The 17391-nt window shown below is 34.7% G+C and overlaps 1 protein-coding gene across 3 annotated transcripts in view; it reads right to left on the bottom strand.

Moving 5' to 3' along the window:
- The window catches only part of TANK (TRAF family member associated NFKB activator), an 88783-nt gene extending 73297 nt beyond the window's left edge, over positions 1-15486 (bottom strand). For 2 of the 3 annotated variants that reach the window (XM_059394065.1, XM_059394070.1), the window contains exon 1: positions 15315-15486. The gene's annotated coding sequence lies outside the window, so the exon portion shown is untranslated. Of the gene's footprint in view, positions 1-3242; positions 3282-15314 lie in introns of all 3 variants that reach the window. The other variant, XM_059394071.1, reaches the window with a different exon arrangement.
- Positions 15487-17391: the final 1905 nt, after the last annotated feature.

Here is a 17391-nt window from a genome sequence, read left to right as displayed (position 1 = left end):
ACCATGGATGTTTGTACTTCTTTCCTTAGGCTTGTAAATCCAAGGATTTAAAACTTACCAAGTTACAGTGCTCTTTTTAATATTGGGCTTAGTTTTAAAAGTCAAAGCCAAAATGTATTGTAAAAAACGTTTAAACAAATAGAAACTTTTCATATATATCATTGTGATCAGTTGAACAGTTTCTTATAATAAGCAATCAAGTTAAATATGACAGTCAAGCACTTTTTAAAAAAATAATTTTTATAGTGGTTTTAGTTTTATAGCAAAATTGAGTGGGAGACACAGAGTTTCCTATATACTCTCTATCCCAACTTATGCAGAAAACTCTTCCATTATCAACATCTCCCACCAGAGCAGAATGTTTGTCACAACTGATGAATCTACATAAAGATAACATTGTCTTTCAAAGTTTATAGTTTCCTTTAAGGTTCATCCTGGACAGATATATAATAACATGTATCCATCATTTTAGTATCATACTATACTAGAGTAGTTTCACTGTCCTGAAAACCCTCTGAGCTCCACCTATTCATCCCTCGCACCCCCAATCCCTGTCAACCACTCATCTTTGTATGGTCTCCATAGTTTTGCCTTTTCCAGAATGTCATATGATTGGTATCAAAAAGTATGTAACCTTTTCAGATTGACTTCTTTCACTTAGTAATGTACATTCCAGCTTCCTCCATGTCTTTTCATAGCTTGTCTTTTAGCACTGAATAGTATTGAATTTAGCATTGAATAGTATTCCATCGTCTGGATGTATCACAGTTTATTTATCCATTTATTTATCACCTATTGAGGGACATCTTGGTTGCTTCCTATTTTTGGCGATTATAAATACAGTTGCTATAAGAGTAGTGTGCAGGTCTTTGTGTGGACATAAGTTTTCAACTCCTTTGGGTGAATACCAAGGAGTGGGATTGTTGGATGATATATATAATTAGTATGTTTAGCTTTGAAAGAAGCTGTCAAACTGTCTTCCAAAGTGACTGCACCATTTTGTATGCCTACTAGCAATGAATGAGAGTTCCTTTTGCTCCACATCCCTGCCAGCATTTGGTGTTGTCAGTGTTTAGATCTTGGTCATTCTAACAGGCATGGGGTTTATCTCATTGTTTTAATTTTCAATTCCCTGATGACATATGATGCGGAGCATCTTTTCATATGGTTATTAGCCATCTATCTGTATATTTTCTCTGGTGGAATATTTGTTAAGGTCTTTGGCCCATTTAAATTTGTGTTCTTTGATTTCTTGTTGTTGAACTTTAAAAGTTCTTTGTGTATTTTGGCTTATAGTCCATTATCAGATGTACCTTTTGCAAATATTCTCTCCTAGTGTGTGGCTTATCTTTTCATTCTCTTGACAGTGTCTTTTGCAGAGCAGAATTTTTTTATTTTAGTGAAGTCCATCTCACCCAACTTTTGAGCAAATTGAAGGAGCTGCTTTGATAATTTCTAATTGAAATAATGGGATGTTAATAATATATCTAGAATCTAAAACTAAATGATAAGCATTTTGAAAGTGGAGGTGTTAAGACCCTTGAAAAGGGAATAAAAAAATTAAACATACACATTTCTTAAATATATATTTTTCTCTCTTTTCAATCTCATGATGTTGTAGTCATAAACAGAAATGGCTGCATACTTCTCTAGTGTGTGAAACATGCATGAATGCTGGGGTAAATAGACAAAATTTAGGCTAAGATAACATCAATCATTTTCCTTTGTCTATAATGATGATGAATTTTTTAGAACTGACATACAGTATATTTTATAAGATTAGGAATCAAATGGAGACATTTATTTGAGGTTTAGTCCTTTAGAAGAATGACATAATTTCACTTCAATTTTCCTCGACTTATATTGTATTTATATATACCTTAGGCTAGCGAGCAGTACTATGGGGTAGAATGGGATGCAAATGAGAACTGCAGACTCATTAAAAATATTTTAAGTGCTATTTTCTAAAATGCTTAATATTTTACTGAGTGTTCTGAATATAAATCTAGAGACAAGGAAAGCTGCCAGTATAAGCACTTACTACAACTTGGAATGTCAGGTATGCATCAATGATCTCTGTCAAATCTTTGATGTGAAGTATCACTATTAATAGAATCTGGTTGACTTCCGATTTAGGATGACATCTGGACTAGCTGTTTGTGTCTCAGACTCTAAATTAAATGCCTAATAAAAAATCAGAAAAATATGAGAACTCATAATAGCACTGGAAGAAAGAATTGATGACCAGATCCAGCACATACGGCTGAGCAGACTTTGCCATATACAGAGCACCTGGCTGACACGGCTGGTCACTTGCCAAGCTTTGCCTTCTTGGGCTTGAGTCTTTCCCAAAGGATGCCTTTTTCTGAGTAAGAAAACAAACAAACACAACAACAACAACAACAACAACAAAACAGCTAACATCAAAAGAATAGCTGTAAGCTTACCCACAGGCATCATAGTGAACAAAATTTGGCAGGATTACCAGTCATTTCCAAGAACTGTGGGGCTGAAATGGACATAACCTTTGTTGCTTGAGAATGAGTAAATCTGCTGGCCTAAACAACAGTGGTAAAATGATCGGCCTCATGGCACCTGCTAGTGAATTGGGTAGAAACCCCACTACTATGTGTGACCTGCACATAGTATTTTACCTCTCTTTGCCTCAGTGTGCCCATGAGTACTTCTCTTTATTACTATCTTTGGAGCTATGATTTGGAGTATACTAACACAAGCCCAATGGAAGTGGATAAATGTGATGCTTTATGTGAGGCGAATAATGAAAGCAATGAGCAAACCCAGAGCTCTGTGTTTGACTATCCCTGAGACTTTGATTTTTCCTATAGAGTTCCTAACAAGGAAAAGACCAATGATTGTTTCTGATTAACCAAGAATCCTCCTCTTCATACTAAAATACCTAGGCAATAATGGTAAGGAATCTCACCTCAGGTCAATACCTATAGTGAAAAATTAATAAATGTCAGGTTCAGGCCAAAAAAGTCCCTGTGACCTGTGCATGTCTACATGTCTCTCAGCTTCATATCTGTGCTGAGGAACTAAGAGAAAGCAGGCAGAAAAGAGCCAAGGAAAATCCATACATCTGGTTAGTAAGGGCCACAGAATGATTGGAATGAGAAAATAGAAAACAAAGCATCCCTTTGAAAAGGTTATGCTGCATAAAGGAAGAAAAAAAAAGAGTTTTCAAAATGCAGAGAAAAGGAACACTTTGGAAAATGGCTTACCAGAAGCATAAGTAAATGGGAAAATGTGCTTTGCATTTTCTGTGAAAAAAAAAAAGAGATGTCTTATTAGAAAATATTACACTAAGGAAAAGATGGACCTAGTTAAGAGACAGGGAGAAATAAAAACAAAGTTGGATAAGTTAAGACTGTAAGGAAATAAAACACACAATTGCAAAATTAAAAATAACTATTTGGTCATAATCAAGGATGCAATCAATACTGCAGAATATTAAATCAATGATTAGAGTAAAAGCCTGAAAAACTCTCTCAAATCTCAATGGAAAGGACAAACAGAAGAAAACCATGAAATGGGACAGTGGAAAGAAAGTGCTCTAACATCTTCCTGAAGAAGAGAGAGAGTAAATAGAATAGAAATAGCAACCAAAGGGCGCCTGGGTGGCTCGGTGGGTTAGGCCACTGCCTTCGGCTTGGGTCATGATCTCGGAGTCCTAGGATCGAGTCCCACATTGGGCTCTCTGCTCAGCAGGGAGCCTGCTCCTCCTCTCTCTCTGCCTGCCTCTCTGCCTACTTGTGATCTCTCTCTCTGTCAAATAAATAAATAAAATCTTTAAGAAAAAAAAAAAAAAGAAAGAAATAGCAACCAAAGATATATCAGAAGATATATCCAAAGCAATTGGAGATGCAAAGGACTCAATAAGTTTTGAAATGTATTAATGAAAAGAGACAAAACACTTTGACATATCCTGATAAAAGTTTTGATATGAAAGTATTTATCAATTTATTTATATATTCAGCAAATATTTTGTGAGTGCTTGCTATATGCTAAAAGTTAGAGATACAAAGATGACCAAAACACAGTCCTACTTTAAAAGAACTTAGTGTCTGTGGTGGGTAACATATGTAGAAAAAGAAGGTAATTGCTGCACAATGGTTATTACAGTATTATAATAAGGGTCAGAATAGGGTACTTTGAAAACACTCTGGAGTCCAGGCTTGAGAGGGTAAGGGAAGTTTTTCTATATCTAAGGTATGGAAAGAATTCAATAAGAATACAGGCAGGGAAAAAAAAAAAAAGAAGAAGAATACAGGTAGAAAAGAATAAATTATTTGCAATGAAAGAAAAATAGACTATTTTCAATATTAAACTTCAGAAGCTGATTAGAATAACATCTACAGTTGTGTGGGAAAGTTTTAACCGACAAAGTCTATAGCCACCCAAGTTATCATTCACATAGGAAATGAAAACAAAGATATTCTTTGATACGTCAAGGTTCAGAAATATACTACCCATTTCCTGAAATAGTTGAAGAAACACTTTAGATAGTCAAGAAGGGAATCACATTTTTTAACAAAGGAAAGGTAAAATTTGAGATAAAAGAAATATTTGTAAATATTAGAAATAACTACTGGATTAAGTGAAAATTTGCAGCAAATATAATGAGGCTATTAAAAGTAATTTTGAAGATATAGGGCACAAGTATAAATAAATAATTTAATAATAATGTATTCTAAAATTCCTGTTTATAGCAACAAAAACTCAAGTGGGTGGAAGAGAGGTGGCAGGGAGTGAAAAGTTCTAATTTATCATTTTTTAAAATCTTCTTCTTATAGAAATAAGCCAATGATAGATAGGATGTCATTCTATGATAATTGGACATATATTATTTTAGGGTTCTTTTTTTAATATGAAGGTAAGTAGCTATACATAGAATTCAAAACTGTATGTTTATTTTCACATTAATAGAGGAAGAAAGAAAAAAAATTGCCCCATAGAACAAAGATATAAAACTCTTACTTTCTGACATTTAATCAGTCACCCAATAAGGTAATTCACATGAGTTCTCCTCTGCAACATTTCTTGCATGCATATACTTTCTCTCTTCATTGTTACACACTGTCTTCATTTCCATTCTCTGTCCTTACTGCCAACCCCTTGTTCAAGGCACCATCAATTCTTATGTACCATACTAGCCTCCAAATGGTTCTTCTTATTCTTCATTTTCTCTCCTGTCGATTTCTAAATGTTATACTCAATGAACTCCAATAAAATAAACTCAGAGAGACCTATACTGAAGCACATTATAATTAAACTGTTTAGAGCCGCAGATGAAAGAATCTTGAAAGTACTGAGAGCAAAGTGACTCATTATGCATAAGGGATCCTCAGTGAGATTAACATCCAATTTCACTTTGAAATCATTGAGTCTAGGAGGCAGTGGGATGACAAATTTAAAGTGCTAAAAAAAATACATGTCAACCAAGAATTCTCTATCTGGTAAAATCATTCTTCAAAAATGAAGGAAAAATCGGGGCGCCTGGGTGGCTCAGTGGGTTAAGCCGCTGCCTTCGACTCAGGTCATGATCTCAGGGTCCTGGGATCGAGTCCCGCATCGGGCTCTCTGCTCAGCAGGGAGCCTGCTTCCCTCTCTCTCTCTCTGCCTGCCTCTCCATCTACTTGTGATTTCTCTCTGTCAAATAAATAAATAAAATCTTTAAAAAAAAAAAAATGAAGGAAAAATTAAGATGCTCTGAGATAATAAAAAACTGAGGGAGTTCAGTGTTAGTGGATTTACTTACTCTATGAGAAATGATAAAGGGAATCCTTTAGGCTCAAATAAAAGGCTACTAGACAATAATTCAAAGCATTACAAAGAAAAAATTTGACATTGACATTTACATTGATGGACATGAAAACAAAAATAATTGTATTTTTGGTTTGTAACTCCTCTTTTATTTCCTATGATTTAAAAGACAAATGCTTTAAAAATTATAAATCTATATTAAGGGGTACATAATGTATAAAGTCTGTGATTACAACAACATAAGGGAGGAACTAAGCTGTATAGGAGTAAAGCTTTTGTATATTATTGAAGCTATGTTGGCATTAATTAAAATTGAATAATTATAAATTTAAGTTCCTATTTATAATCTCCACAGTAAGCACTAAGACACCATCTTAAAAAATATATATGTATATATATATATATATGTATATATATATATAAAATAAGATGAGAAGGGAATGAAAACTAAGACACCATCTTTAAAAAAAGTATACATATATATATAATAAAATGATAAGGGAATAAAAGGGTACAAAGCAAAGGATCAATTAAACACAGAAGAAGGCACTGATGTGAGAAGTGAGGAACAGAAAAATGGTATAAGGCATACAGAAATCAAATAGCAAAATGGCAGAAGTAAGTCCTTCCTTATCAGTAATTTCTTGAAATATAAATGAATTAACCTCTCTAATCAAAAGGCAAACTTAGCCGAATGGATAATATAACATGATCAAACTATATGCTTACTACAAGATACTTACTTTAGATCCAAAGACACAACTAATTTGAAAGTAAAATGATGGAAAAAAGATTTTCCATGCAGACAGTAACCAAAAGAAACATGTGGCAGTCATATATATATATATATATATATATATATATATATATTAATTAAAGATTTTATTTATTTATTTGACAGACATACCACAAGTAGGCAGAGAGGCAGGCAGAGAGAGGAAGGGAAGCAGGCTCCCTGCTGAGCAGCGAGCCTGATGTGGGTTTTGATCCCAGGACCCTGGGATCATCACCTGAGCTGAAGGCAGAGGCTTTAACCCACTGAGCCACCCAGGCGCCCCCATGGCAGTTAAATTAACACAAAATACCTTTCAAGTCAAAAACTGCTACAAGAGACAAAGAAGGACATTATATATTGATGAAAGGGTCACTAATCAAAAAGATCTAACAATTATACACATTTACACATCAAGCAATAGATCCCCCAAATATATGAAACAAATATTGATAGAATTGAAGGGAGAAATAGACAGTACTACGATAACAGTTGGAGAATTTACTACACCACTTTTAATAACGGGTAGAAAAATAGAAAATCAAGAAAGAGAGAGGACTTAAATGATGTTATAAATCAACAAGCTCCTAGAGACATATATAGGCCATTCTACACAGCTCTCTACAAGAGCAGAATATACATTCTTCTCAAGTAGATATGGAAACTTCTCCGGGATAAACAAATGGTAAGCCACAAAAAAAGACTCAATATATTTAAAAAGACTGAAGTCATACAAAGTATCTTTCCCAACCAAAATGAAATGAAGCTAGACAACAATAACAGAAGGAAAACTAGAAAATTCAAATATGTGCAAATTAAGCAACACATTCTTAAACAACTGATCAAAAGAGGAAATCACAAAGGAAATTAGATTTACTTAGAGATTAATGAAAACAAAATTGTACCATACAGAACCTTATGAGATGACTGAAAGCAGTGCTTAGAAAGAAATTAATAGTAGTTAACATCTACATTAGAAAAGGAGAGAGCTCTGAAATCAATAACGCATATTACCCTTCAAGGACCAGAAAAAGAAGAGCAAGCTAAACCCAAAGCTAATAGAAGGAAGGAAATAATAAAGATTAGAACAGAGATAAATGAAATAGACCAACCCCCCCCCCAAAACAAAAACACCCAACCCAATAGAATCAATGAAGTCTAACTTGGTTTTTTGAGAAGATGTGTAAATTTGACAAAACTTTTCTAGACTTAGAAGAAAAAAGGAAAGAGAATAATAAATAACTAAAACCAGAAATGCAAGTGGGGACATTGCCACCAGCCAAATAGAAATAACATGGATTATAAGAGACTACTATGAATCACAGACCAACACATAAGATGATCTAGTTGAGAGATAGAAATTCCTAGAAACACACAAGGAAAACTAAATCAGAAGAAACAGAAAATCTGAACAGTCTTATAACAAATTAAGAGATTGAATCAATAATCAGAAACTTCCCAACAAAGTCCAGAAACAGATGACCTCACTGGAGAATTCTAACAAACACTTAAAAAAGAATTAGCACCAATCCTTCTCAAACTCAAATAAACAGAGGGGGAGGGAATACTCCTAACTCATTTTATGAAGCCAGCATTACTGTGATATCAAAGCCAGATAAAAACAACAAACAACAGAAAAAAGAAAACTAAAAACTAATGTTTTTCTTTATGAATAAAAATTTAAAATTCCCAAAATGTTAGCAAACAGAGTCGAATAGCATATTAAATAGATTATGCATCATGACCAAGTGTGATTTATCCCTGGACTGCAAGGGTGGTTAAAGAAGAAAAAAATTATTCAGTGCAACACACCACATTACGGAATAAAGGAAAAACACTCCACATGATGATCTCCATTGATGCAGAAAAGGCATTTGACAAAATCCAATACCATTTCATGAATATTAAAAAAAAAAATGACAAGACTTAGCAACCTGGCCTAGAAGGGAACTTCCTCAAAATGAAAAAGAGTATTTATGAAAACCCTCCAGTTAACATTGTACTCAGCAGTGAAGGACTGGAACATTTCCCAATAATTTCAGGTACAGACAAGGATGCATCCTTTCACCACTACTATGCAACACTGTTCTGAAAGTTTTAGCCAGAGTTATTAAACAAGAAAAAGAAATACAAAGCATATAAATTAGAGAGAAGTAAAAATAAGGGGGCCGGAGTGCATCAGACTCCTGGTTTCAGCTCTGGTTGTGATCTTAGGGTCCTGAGATGGAGCCCTGTATGGGGTTCCACACTCAGCACAGAATCTTCTTGAATTCTCTCTCTCTCACCCTTTGCCTCTTCCCTCTATGTTCATTCTTTTTCTCTCTTTCAAGTAAATAAATAAGTAAATATTTTTTAAAAAGAAGAAAGAAAAAATAAAAATAAAAAAAATATTTCTCTCTCTCTCTGTTTTTTAAAGATTTTGTTTTTAAGTCATCTCTACATCCAACATGGGTCCCAAACTCACAATTCCAAGTTGCATGCAAGCTCTACTGACTGAGCCAGCCAGGCATGCCAGGAGTAAAAATATTTCTATTTGCTGATGAAATTATCTTATGTATAGAAAGTCCCAAAGAATCCACAAGAAAGCTAGTAGAGCTAGTAAATGAGTTTAGCAACAGTGCAGGATACAAGAGCAATGCTCAAAAATCAGTTGTTTCTATACATCATCAATGAACAATCCAAAAAGGAAATTAAAAAATAATTCCATTTATAATAGCATCTCCAAAATAAGATATCTAGGAATAAATATAACCAAAGAGGTAAAACACTCGTATATTGAAAACTACAAATCATTGCTGAAAGAAATGAAGATCTAAATAAATGGGACGACATTCCCATTGGATTAAAAGAAGTTATATTGTTAAGATGACAATGCTTCTCAAAATGATCTATGGATTTAATGTAATCTATATCAAAATTCCAATGGCCTTTTTCGTGTCAGAAATGTAAAAGCTGATCCTTAAATTCAGATGGAGCTACAAGGGACCTTGAATAGCCGAGAGAATACTGAAAAAGAAAAATAAAGTTGAAGGACTCAAACTCAAACTGCAGTAACTAAAACAGTGACGTATCAGTATAAGGATAGATATATGATCTATGGACTATAAATGAGAGTGAAGAATAAACCCATACATATTTGATGAATTGATATTTGATATGGACACAAAGACTATTCAATGGAGAAAGAGTAGCCTCTTTATCAAATGATGTTAGTTAGGACAACTCACAGTCATAATCAAAAGAATGAGTTGGACCTCTTTCCTTACACTATTTACAAAAATTAACTAAAAATGGATCTAAATTTAACAAGTAAAACTATAAAACTTTTGGATAAAAACATAGTGGTAAATCGTTATGACCTTGAAGTTGGCACTAGATTCTTAGATATGATACCAAACTCATGAACAAGAAAAGAAAAAATAAATTTGACTTCATAAAAAATTAATAGAAAAATTGGGCATTGAAAGGCCCTATCAAAGACATTATTAAAAGACAATCTACAGAATGGGAGAGAATATTTACAAGTCACATACTTGATGAAACTCTAAGAATCCAGAATACATAAGGAACACAAAAGGCTCAAAAGCAAAATGACAAACAACCCAATTTAAAAATGGCTAAAGGACTTACAGACATTTCTCCAGGGAGATTATACTCATAGCCAGCAGGCACATGAAAGATTCTCCATATCATTAGTCATCAGGGAAATGTAAATCAAAACCACAATGAGGTACCGCTTTGCCTGCACTAAGATAATAATAATGATAACACAACTAAGGAAAATAACAAGAGTTGGCAAGAATGTGGAGAAATCAGAGCTCTCATGTATTTCTGGTGGGCATTTTAAAATGGCTTGACAACTGTGGAAAACTATTTGGCTCTTCCTTAAAAAGTCAAACAGAATAACCCACTATTCTACCACTTGGTATATTCCTAAGAATTGAAAACAGGTACTCAAACAAATACATGGTCATAGCAAAACCATTTACAATAGCCATAAAGTAAAAATAGCACAACTACCCTACCCAAAAATTGATAAATGGATAAACAAATTGTGGTACATACATACAATAGAATATTGCTTGGCCATCAAAGGAATAAAGTACGGATATATCCTACAATATGGATGAATCTTGAAAACATTACGTTCAGTGAAAGAAGCCAATCAGAAAAACACACATATGATATGATTTCATTTATATGAAACACCAAGAACAGACATATCAATAAAGACAGAAGACAGATTGGCAGTTGCCAGGCATTGAGGGGAACAAGAAATGCAGAGCACCTGCTTAACTAATTCAATAAAGGGTTTCCTTTTGGGGTAATAACAGTGTTTTGACACTTGATAGAGGTGTTCATTGCAAGACACTGTGAATGCAATAAATGCTACCAAATTATTTAATTTACCATGTTTAATTTTATGTTATGTGAATTTTACCTCAATTTTTTAAAATAGGAAAGAAATATGAAAATTTGAATGAACTATAGACTGAGTTAATAAAAGCATATCAATACTTGTTCCTTAATTGTAACACATACACATGTATATCCTAATGTAAAATGTTAGTAATAGGGGAAATTACGTGATGAGACAAGGCAGGGTGATAATATGGAAACTCTCTGTTGTGTTGGCGCAATTTTTCCCTAAATCTAAAACTGTTCGAAACAAAGGCCATTAACTGAAAACAACTTGGTTGTCCTAAATAGCTCTTGGATCAAAGAGGAAATAAAGCTACAATTAAAAACAAAATAACAATGATGTGAAAGTGACCTATCAAAAGTTGTAAGACATAGTTAAAATGGTGCTCAGAAAACTCTTAGCTTTAAGTACTTTCATTAAGAACAGGAAATAATAAAAATAAATGAACTAAGCATTTAACTCAAAAACTGAAAAGAGAAAAAGTAAAATATCGTAGTCTAATAAGAGACATTAAGAAAATAAAGAGGGGTGTCTGGGTGGCTCAGTTGGTTAAGCTTCTAACTCTTCATTTTGGCCATGATCTCGGGGTCCAGAGATCAAGCCCCACATCAGGCTCCCTACTCAGTGGGGAGTCTGCTTGAGATTCTCTCTCCCTCTCCTTTAGCCCCCTCCCCCCTTAAACAGATGAATCTCAAAAGAGAAAATGCAGGTAAAGATAAAAGCAAAAACTACTAAAAAAAAGAGCTGATCATAAAATGATAAATCCAAGGGATAAATTCTCTGACATGTTCAATCAGGAAAAAAAAAAAAGAGAGAGAGAGAAAACATTAATGAACAAAATTATTGGTGAAAAAGTTTATCCACATAGTTATGGAGATGATAAAAAAAAGTACAAGAGAATGCTGTGTATGCTAATACCTTTGAAAAATTTGATGAAAAAGATCATTTATAAACCATCTTAACTGGGTGGAAAAAACAGCATTAAACCCAACTAGATCAATAACAATAGAAAATATTGGAAAGCTTTTAAAGAATTACTTCCAAAAGTGAGTGCCAAGGATAAACAGTGTGAAGATTTGCTCTTTAAACATTTCAAGGAGCAGATAACTCTCATTAAACTTTTTAGAACATGGAAAACTTTGGTATTTTTAATCAAAAAATAAAAATACAAAGTAATTTCACTTGTGAAAATGAAAGCAAAAGATCTCAACAATTTACAGATTTCTTTTAACATACATTTTCTTAATATAAATTGGTGTAAGATTAATTAATTTGGACACACATTTTGCATACTGCTGTTGATTATAACACAATTGTGGCTTGCAACTAGCACAGTCATCATAGGGGGAAAGCTTTTTTGCACAAAGCATAGGAACAGCTGCTTTGTTTGAGTATCTGGTTGCTCTGCCTGGATAGGGTTCCTTGGCTATGCCACATTATTTTCATTCTTTTCTGCTAATTTGAGTTGTGAACTGAATTGGGAAGCCAAAATAATAGAGAAGAGACATCTAAGCATGTGGATTAAAGAGAGAATGAGGAAATGTGTAGGTTTGGCTTGGTTCATTTTGATCAACCGATTTATTATTTTAACTAGAGCAATAACTAAATATATTTTATAATTATAAACCTACCTTTATTATGGAGGAATGATTTTTGATAACATTGAATTTTTTTTTAAGATTTTATTTATTTATTCAACAGAGAGAGAAATCACAAGTAGGCAGAGAGGCAGGCAGAGAGAGAGGGAGAAGCAGGCCCCCCGCTGAGCAGAGAGCCTGACGCAGACCTTGATACCAGCACCCTGAGATCATGACCTGAGCTGAGGACAGAGGCTTAACCAACTGAGCCACCCAGGCGCCCCCTATAATTACTGCATTGTGTAATAGCAGAGCACTATATTCCTTAAAGTACAAAAACCTTACAGTTATCTCTAATAACACCAAAAAGACATTGAATATAGGTTAACATGAAGTCTTAATATACCTTTTGTAAAACAGTATGAGTAGTGGATTTTGTAGTTATTTGTATTTTATGATAAATATGTTTATCTCAAACCAACAGCCATCATCATTCTTAATGTTAACCACTAGGGAAATTCCCACTGAGATCAGAACAAGACAAGGTTAACTTCTGTCTCCTCTGTTATTAAACACTGTTTTAGGAGTTTTGGTGAGAAGAAAAAAAAGAGAAGAAAAATTGTATTTTTCTTAACTAGGCATCACATGTGGATTACCTAAAGTAACTTGGAACAAATAGAGGATCAACATAATAGCTGGATACAAGATAAAAATATGAAATAAAGAACTTTTCTAAATGCTAGCAGTAATTGGTTAGAAAATACAGTGGAAAGAACGTCCCTATCCAAAAAAACATCCCCAGCCCTATACACAAAGAAGATAAAATATATTGAGGTATATTTTATAATAAATATAAATAAAATACATTGAAATATATTTTGTAATAAATGAATAACTTATGGTATTTCCCGGGGTTTTAATACATGGAGAGAAAAAAAATTGTGCAGATAGGAAGGTTCTTTACTGTAAGGATGATCATTTCCCTCTAATTAGTGTGTAAGTCCCATGGAATTCCAACTAGAACTTTCTGGGAAGAATTTAACAAATTGATTTAAAATTTTCGACTTGGCCATCTCTTTCATTGTCACAAGTGTTCAAAAGAAATAAACACTTCTTTATGTGTTTCTGTGTGCTTTGGGGCCCAAAGTAGCTGCTTGGAGGAACCCCATCAGGTTGGACCTAGTCTACAGCCCCATGTCCCCTGCTGCATGGAAGTAGACAAATGTGTGCATGGGTGGACGTGCATCCTGGAAGGAAGGAGGGGAATGGGGTGGGAGAGTGAGGAAAGGGAGATCATGGAATGGCTTCTAAGCTTCTATGAATGACTTTGCTGCTCTGTGACCTTGGCCAAGTCATCTTCCTTTTTTCCCCATCACTATGCACTTCGGCAAAGACATCTCAAAATGTTATTTCAGTATTGTACGAAGGTAGAGCAGCAGTCACAGAGAGTCAGAAAAAAAGAAGAAGAAGAAGAAGCAGTATGAACTCAAGTTTGAGCCCTGGCTTCACCACTTACTAGCTGGAAGATTCTGTTACTGTCTTTCTCCAACAGACATTCAATAAACAGCAGCTATGTTGATAATGGTTTTTGCTGTTTAGTCTTTTCAAACTATCAACTTTTCTTAGGATTATTGTTTTTTTTTTAAAGATTTTATTTATTTACTTGACAGAGAAAGACCACACACACAGTGAGAGAGAGAACACAAGCAGGAGGAGTGGGAGAGGGAGAAGCAGGCTCCCGCTGAGTAGGGAAACATGTCCTAGTACCCTGGGATCATGACTTGATCTGAAGGCAGAGGCATGATGACTGAGCCACCCCTCTTAGGATTATTCTTGAGAAAATACTACATAATCTTTAGGATTCTTTTTTTTTTTTTTTTAAAGATTTTATTTATTCATTTGACAGACAGAGATCACAAGTGGGCAGAGAAGCAGTCAGAGAGAGGAGGAAGCAGGGTCCCTGCTGAGCAGAGAGCCCAATGTGGGGCTCGATCCCAGGACCCTGGGATCATGATCTGAGCCGAAAGCAGAGGCTTTAATCCACTGAGCCACCCAGGCGCTGCAGCATTCATTTTTGATTGTGAAAATAAAGGCCAATTTGTGCAAATAAGACTGGATTACTATAATGGCCAAAATTTAAATGTTCTAAGATAGGAAACGCAATGTTGTCTGTAAGGTTAATATTTTACTCTAAAAAATATTCATTTACGTGTGTTTCTTAGGAGATGAAAAAATACTAACCTTGAGTTAATTTTTGAAGGGACACACTGGATCAGGCCAGAATTGATCTTTAAAAATTTAGTTCCCCCAAAGTATAAATATATATATAGTATTAGTTTACTGTTCAACCTAGTAAGCTACATACAACTTAATTATGCCAAATACATATCTTTTTAAGTCTTACATTATGTTATAAAAACCAGTTATTGGAGAAGGCTCATATATTCCAGATATAAATTTAAAAAATTATTTCAAGTAGAGACATAAATTTGATCTTAAAAGTTGGGAAGAATGTAAAAAGATCACAGCATTTAAAAATTTTCTTTAGTCTTGGTTTGGTTAGGGACTCCACCTTTTAAGGGCCAAATTTCCAATTATGACAACAAATACAAAGACATTATCGAATCATGTCATAAATTACTCACTTTGTAATTGATGCAAAGAGTAGAACAAATCTGCAATACTTTAGTCTAAGACATGCCCGCCACCTTGCTAGGTTGAGAATTAAATTGATAGGAACAACTAAAACTTTGGTTACCTCTTCTCCAGGTTATCAGTCTTCCTTCATAGACTAGTGCTCTTGAAAGAAGTGGTCAGTTACGAAGTCTAGAAGCTTTATCTGCAGGCTCTAGCAATGTTGCCCAAACCGTCCTGAGCTCTCCCTTGTGTTGCACTGGGAACTTCCACTGAGAAATCCCCTAAATTGAAGACTTCCTTATTTGTAGCTCTCAACAGCCAATCGTGGCAAGATATTGAAATGAAGCAAAGACTACCAGAAAATGTTCTGTAAACCACCCGTGCCTGTAGCTCTGACTTCCTTTTGAATCAAAGATTCTTTTCGTGAAGAGTTAAGGCATCAGAAATTGTAAACACAAAAATATTCTTGGATTAAGCACATTTTCATGTAAGAAAATGTTAAAGTCTGTTTGAAAAATTTCTTTTTTTAGCTTTAAAGAAGGCACTGTTTTTTGTTTTTTTTTTTTTAAACCTGAGCAGTATATTTATAAACAGCAGGCAAAGACTAGATTTGAGTGAGGTTGCCTTTGCTTTAAGGCCTACAGAGGTCACTAGGAAGAAGCCTAGTAATGATGAAGCCTGTACTGGATTCCAGAGCATGGTCCCGGAGACTAAGAAGAAAAATGAAGCCAGAAAGGCTCCTAAGACAGCTTTCTCCTTGGGAAATAAGGTGCCCTGTTTGTATGGCTGAGGGCATGTGTGTTCCAGCACGCAGGGGAAATGTTTCACAAATGCATCCATTCTTCTCAGGCTACTTGGAGCAAAACATGCTAATGGAAGGCAGCATATGCACCGCAGACACTTGTCTTTGTTATAAAATTTTAGAGCTGGAAATGTCCTGAGACCCCATATGTTCCATTTCCTTTTTATTACAGATGAGGAAACAGGAGAGGGTAGACATTCAAAGTCATTAAGTTAGAGGCAGCTGAGTCTTTTGAATCCAAGTGCATTCTTTTTCTTTTCTTTTCTTTCTTTCTTTTTTTTTTTTTACTGTACCACACTCTTAGCACACCAAGTTGCTGGACAGGAAAATGACTGTACAACAACAACAACAAAAGATGGAAAGCCTGTTCAATTCCTGCGTTTTATAGATGAGGACTTTGAGACTTTACCCGAAGTTCCACTGTTAGAAGGACTAGAATTTCAAGCTTCTGATTCTCAGTCTGGTTTTCTACTTTAACGTACCGTTCTCTCTTAAATAAGATGTTAAGTAAGCCGGAGATATTTCTACTCATGATGAAATTGTTCTGTGAAAAGGAAATACGTTTTAGGGCATCTAAAAAGATGAAATAAGCATGTAATGAAAAACATTCCATTTACTCATCTAATATAGAGTGAAGTATTAATTTCTTTCAGCACTTGTGTTTTACAACTCTCTTACCGAGAGCAAACTTTAAACTTTCTTATATGCAATGGATAAGTAAAACCTATCTAATACTGTAAATAGAGCAAAATAAAACAAAAAGTGGAAGGAAAATTTTCTTCTCCAGAATTTATATTTTGGGGGCACCTGGGTGGCTCAGTCGTTAAGTGTCTGCCTTCAGCCCAGGTCACTATCCCAGGATCCTGGGATTGAGCACCACATCGGACTCCCTCCTCTGCGGGAAGCTTACTTCTCCCTCTCCCACTCCCTCTGCTTGTGCTCCCTCTCTTGCTGTGTCTTTTTCTGTCAAATAAAAAGAACAAAATCTTAAAAAAATTTTTTTAAATTAAAAAAAAGAATTTATATTGTTGCAGGAGTGTAATTTTATAAACGCGGCTTTTTTTTTTTTTTTTTTTTTTTTTTAAAGCAGTGTGTTGGCTTAACTGGGGAATGCCCCTTTGGTCTCTCCATTCTATGCCCTTTCCCTCTTCTATTTGCTTTGGCATGTGCGTTTGGCTGATGCCCAAGCTCGAGCAGATCTGGCTAGTCCTGGGAATTTGGTCTCAACCTGGTAGGGTGCTGGTTGCAGGACGGTCTTGAGGCAAGATGGAGAAGCTATAGTTAGAGATGCTTTTTGAGGGAATTCTGTCCGAGTGCATGGAATTTAAAACCTGTGCCATGGAGCATTTCTGGCTCTAGACAAAACATGTGAGACAGATGGAAGTTTTTATCTTTG

Source organism: Mustela nigripes, chromosome 3 (assembly GCF_022355385.1).
Source record: "Mustela nigripes isolate SB6536 chromosome 3, MUSNIG.SB6536, whole genome shotgun sequence".
Lineage (NCBI taxonomy): Eukaryota > Metazoa > Chordata > Mammalia > Carnivora > Mustelidae > Mustela > Mustela nigripes.
The sequence above is the reverse complement of the archived record's forward strand: the minus strand, read 5'-3'. Positions and strand labels throughout refer to the sequence as shown.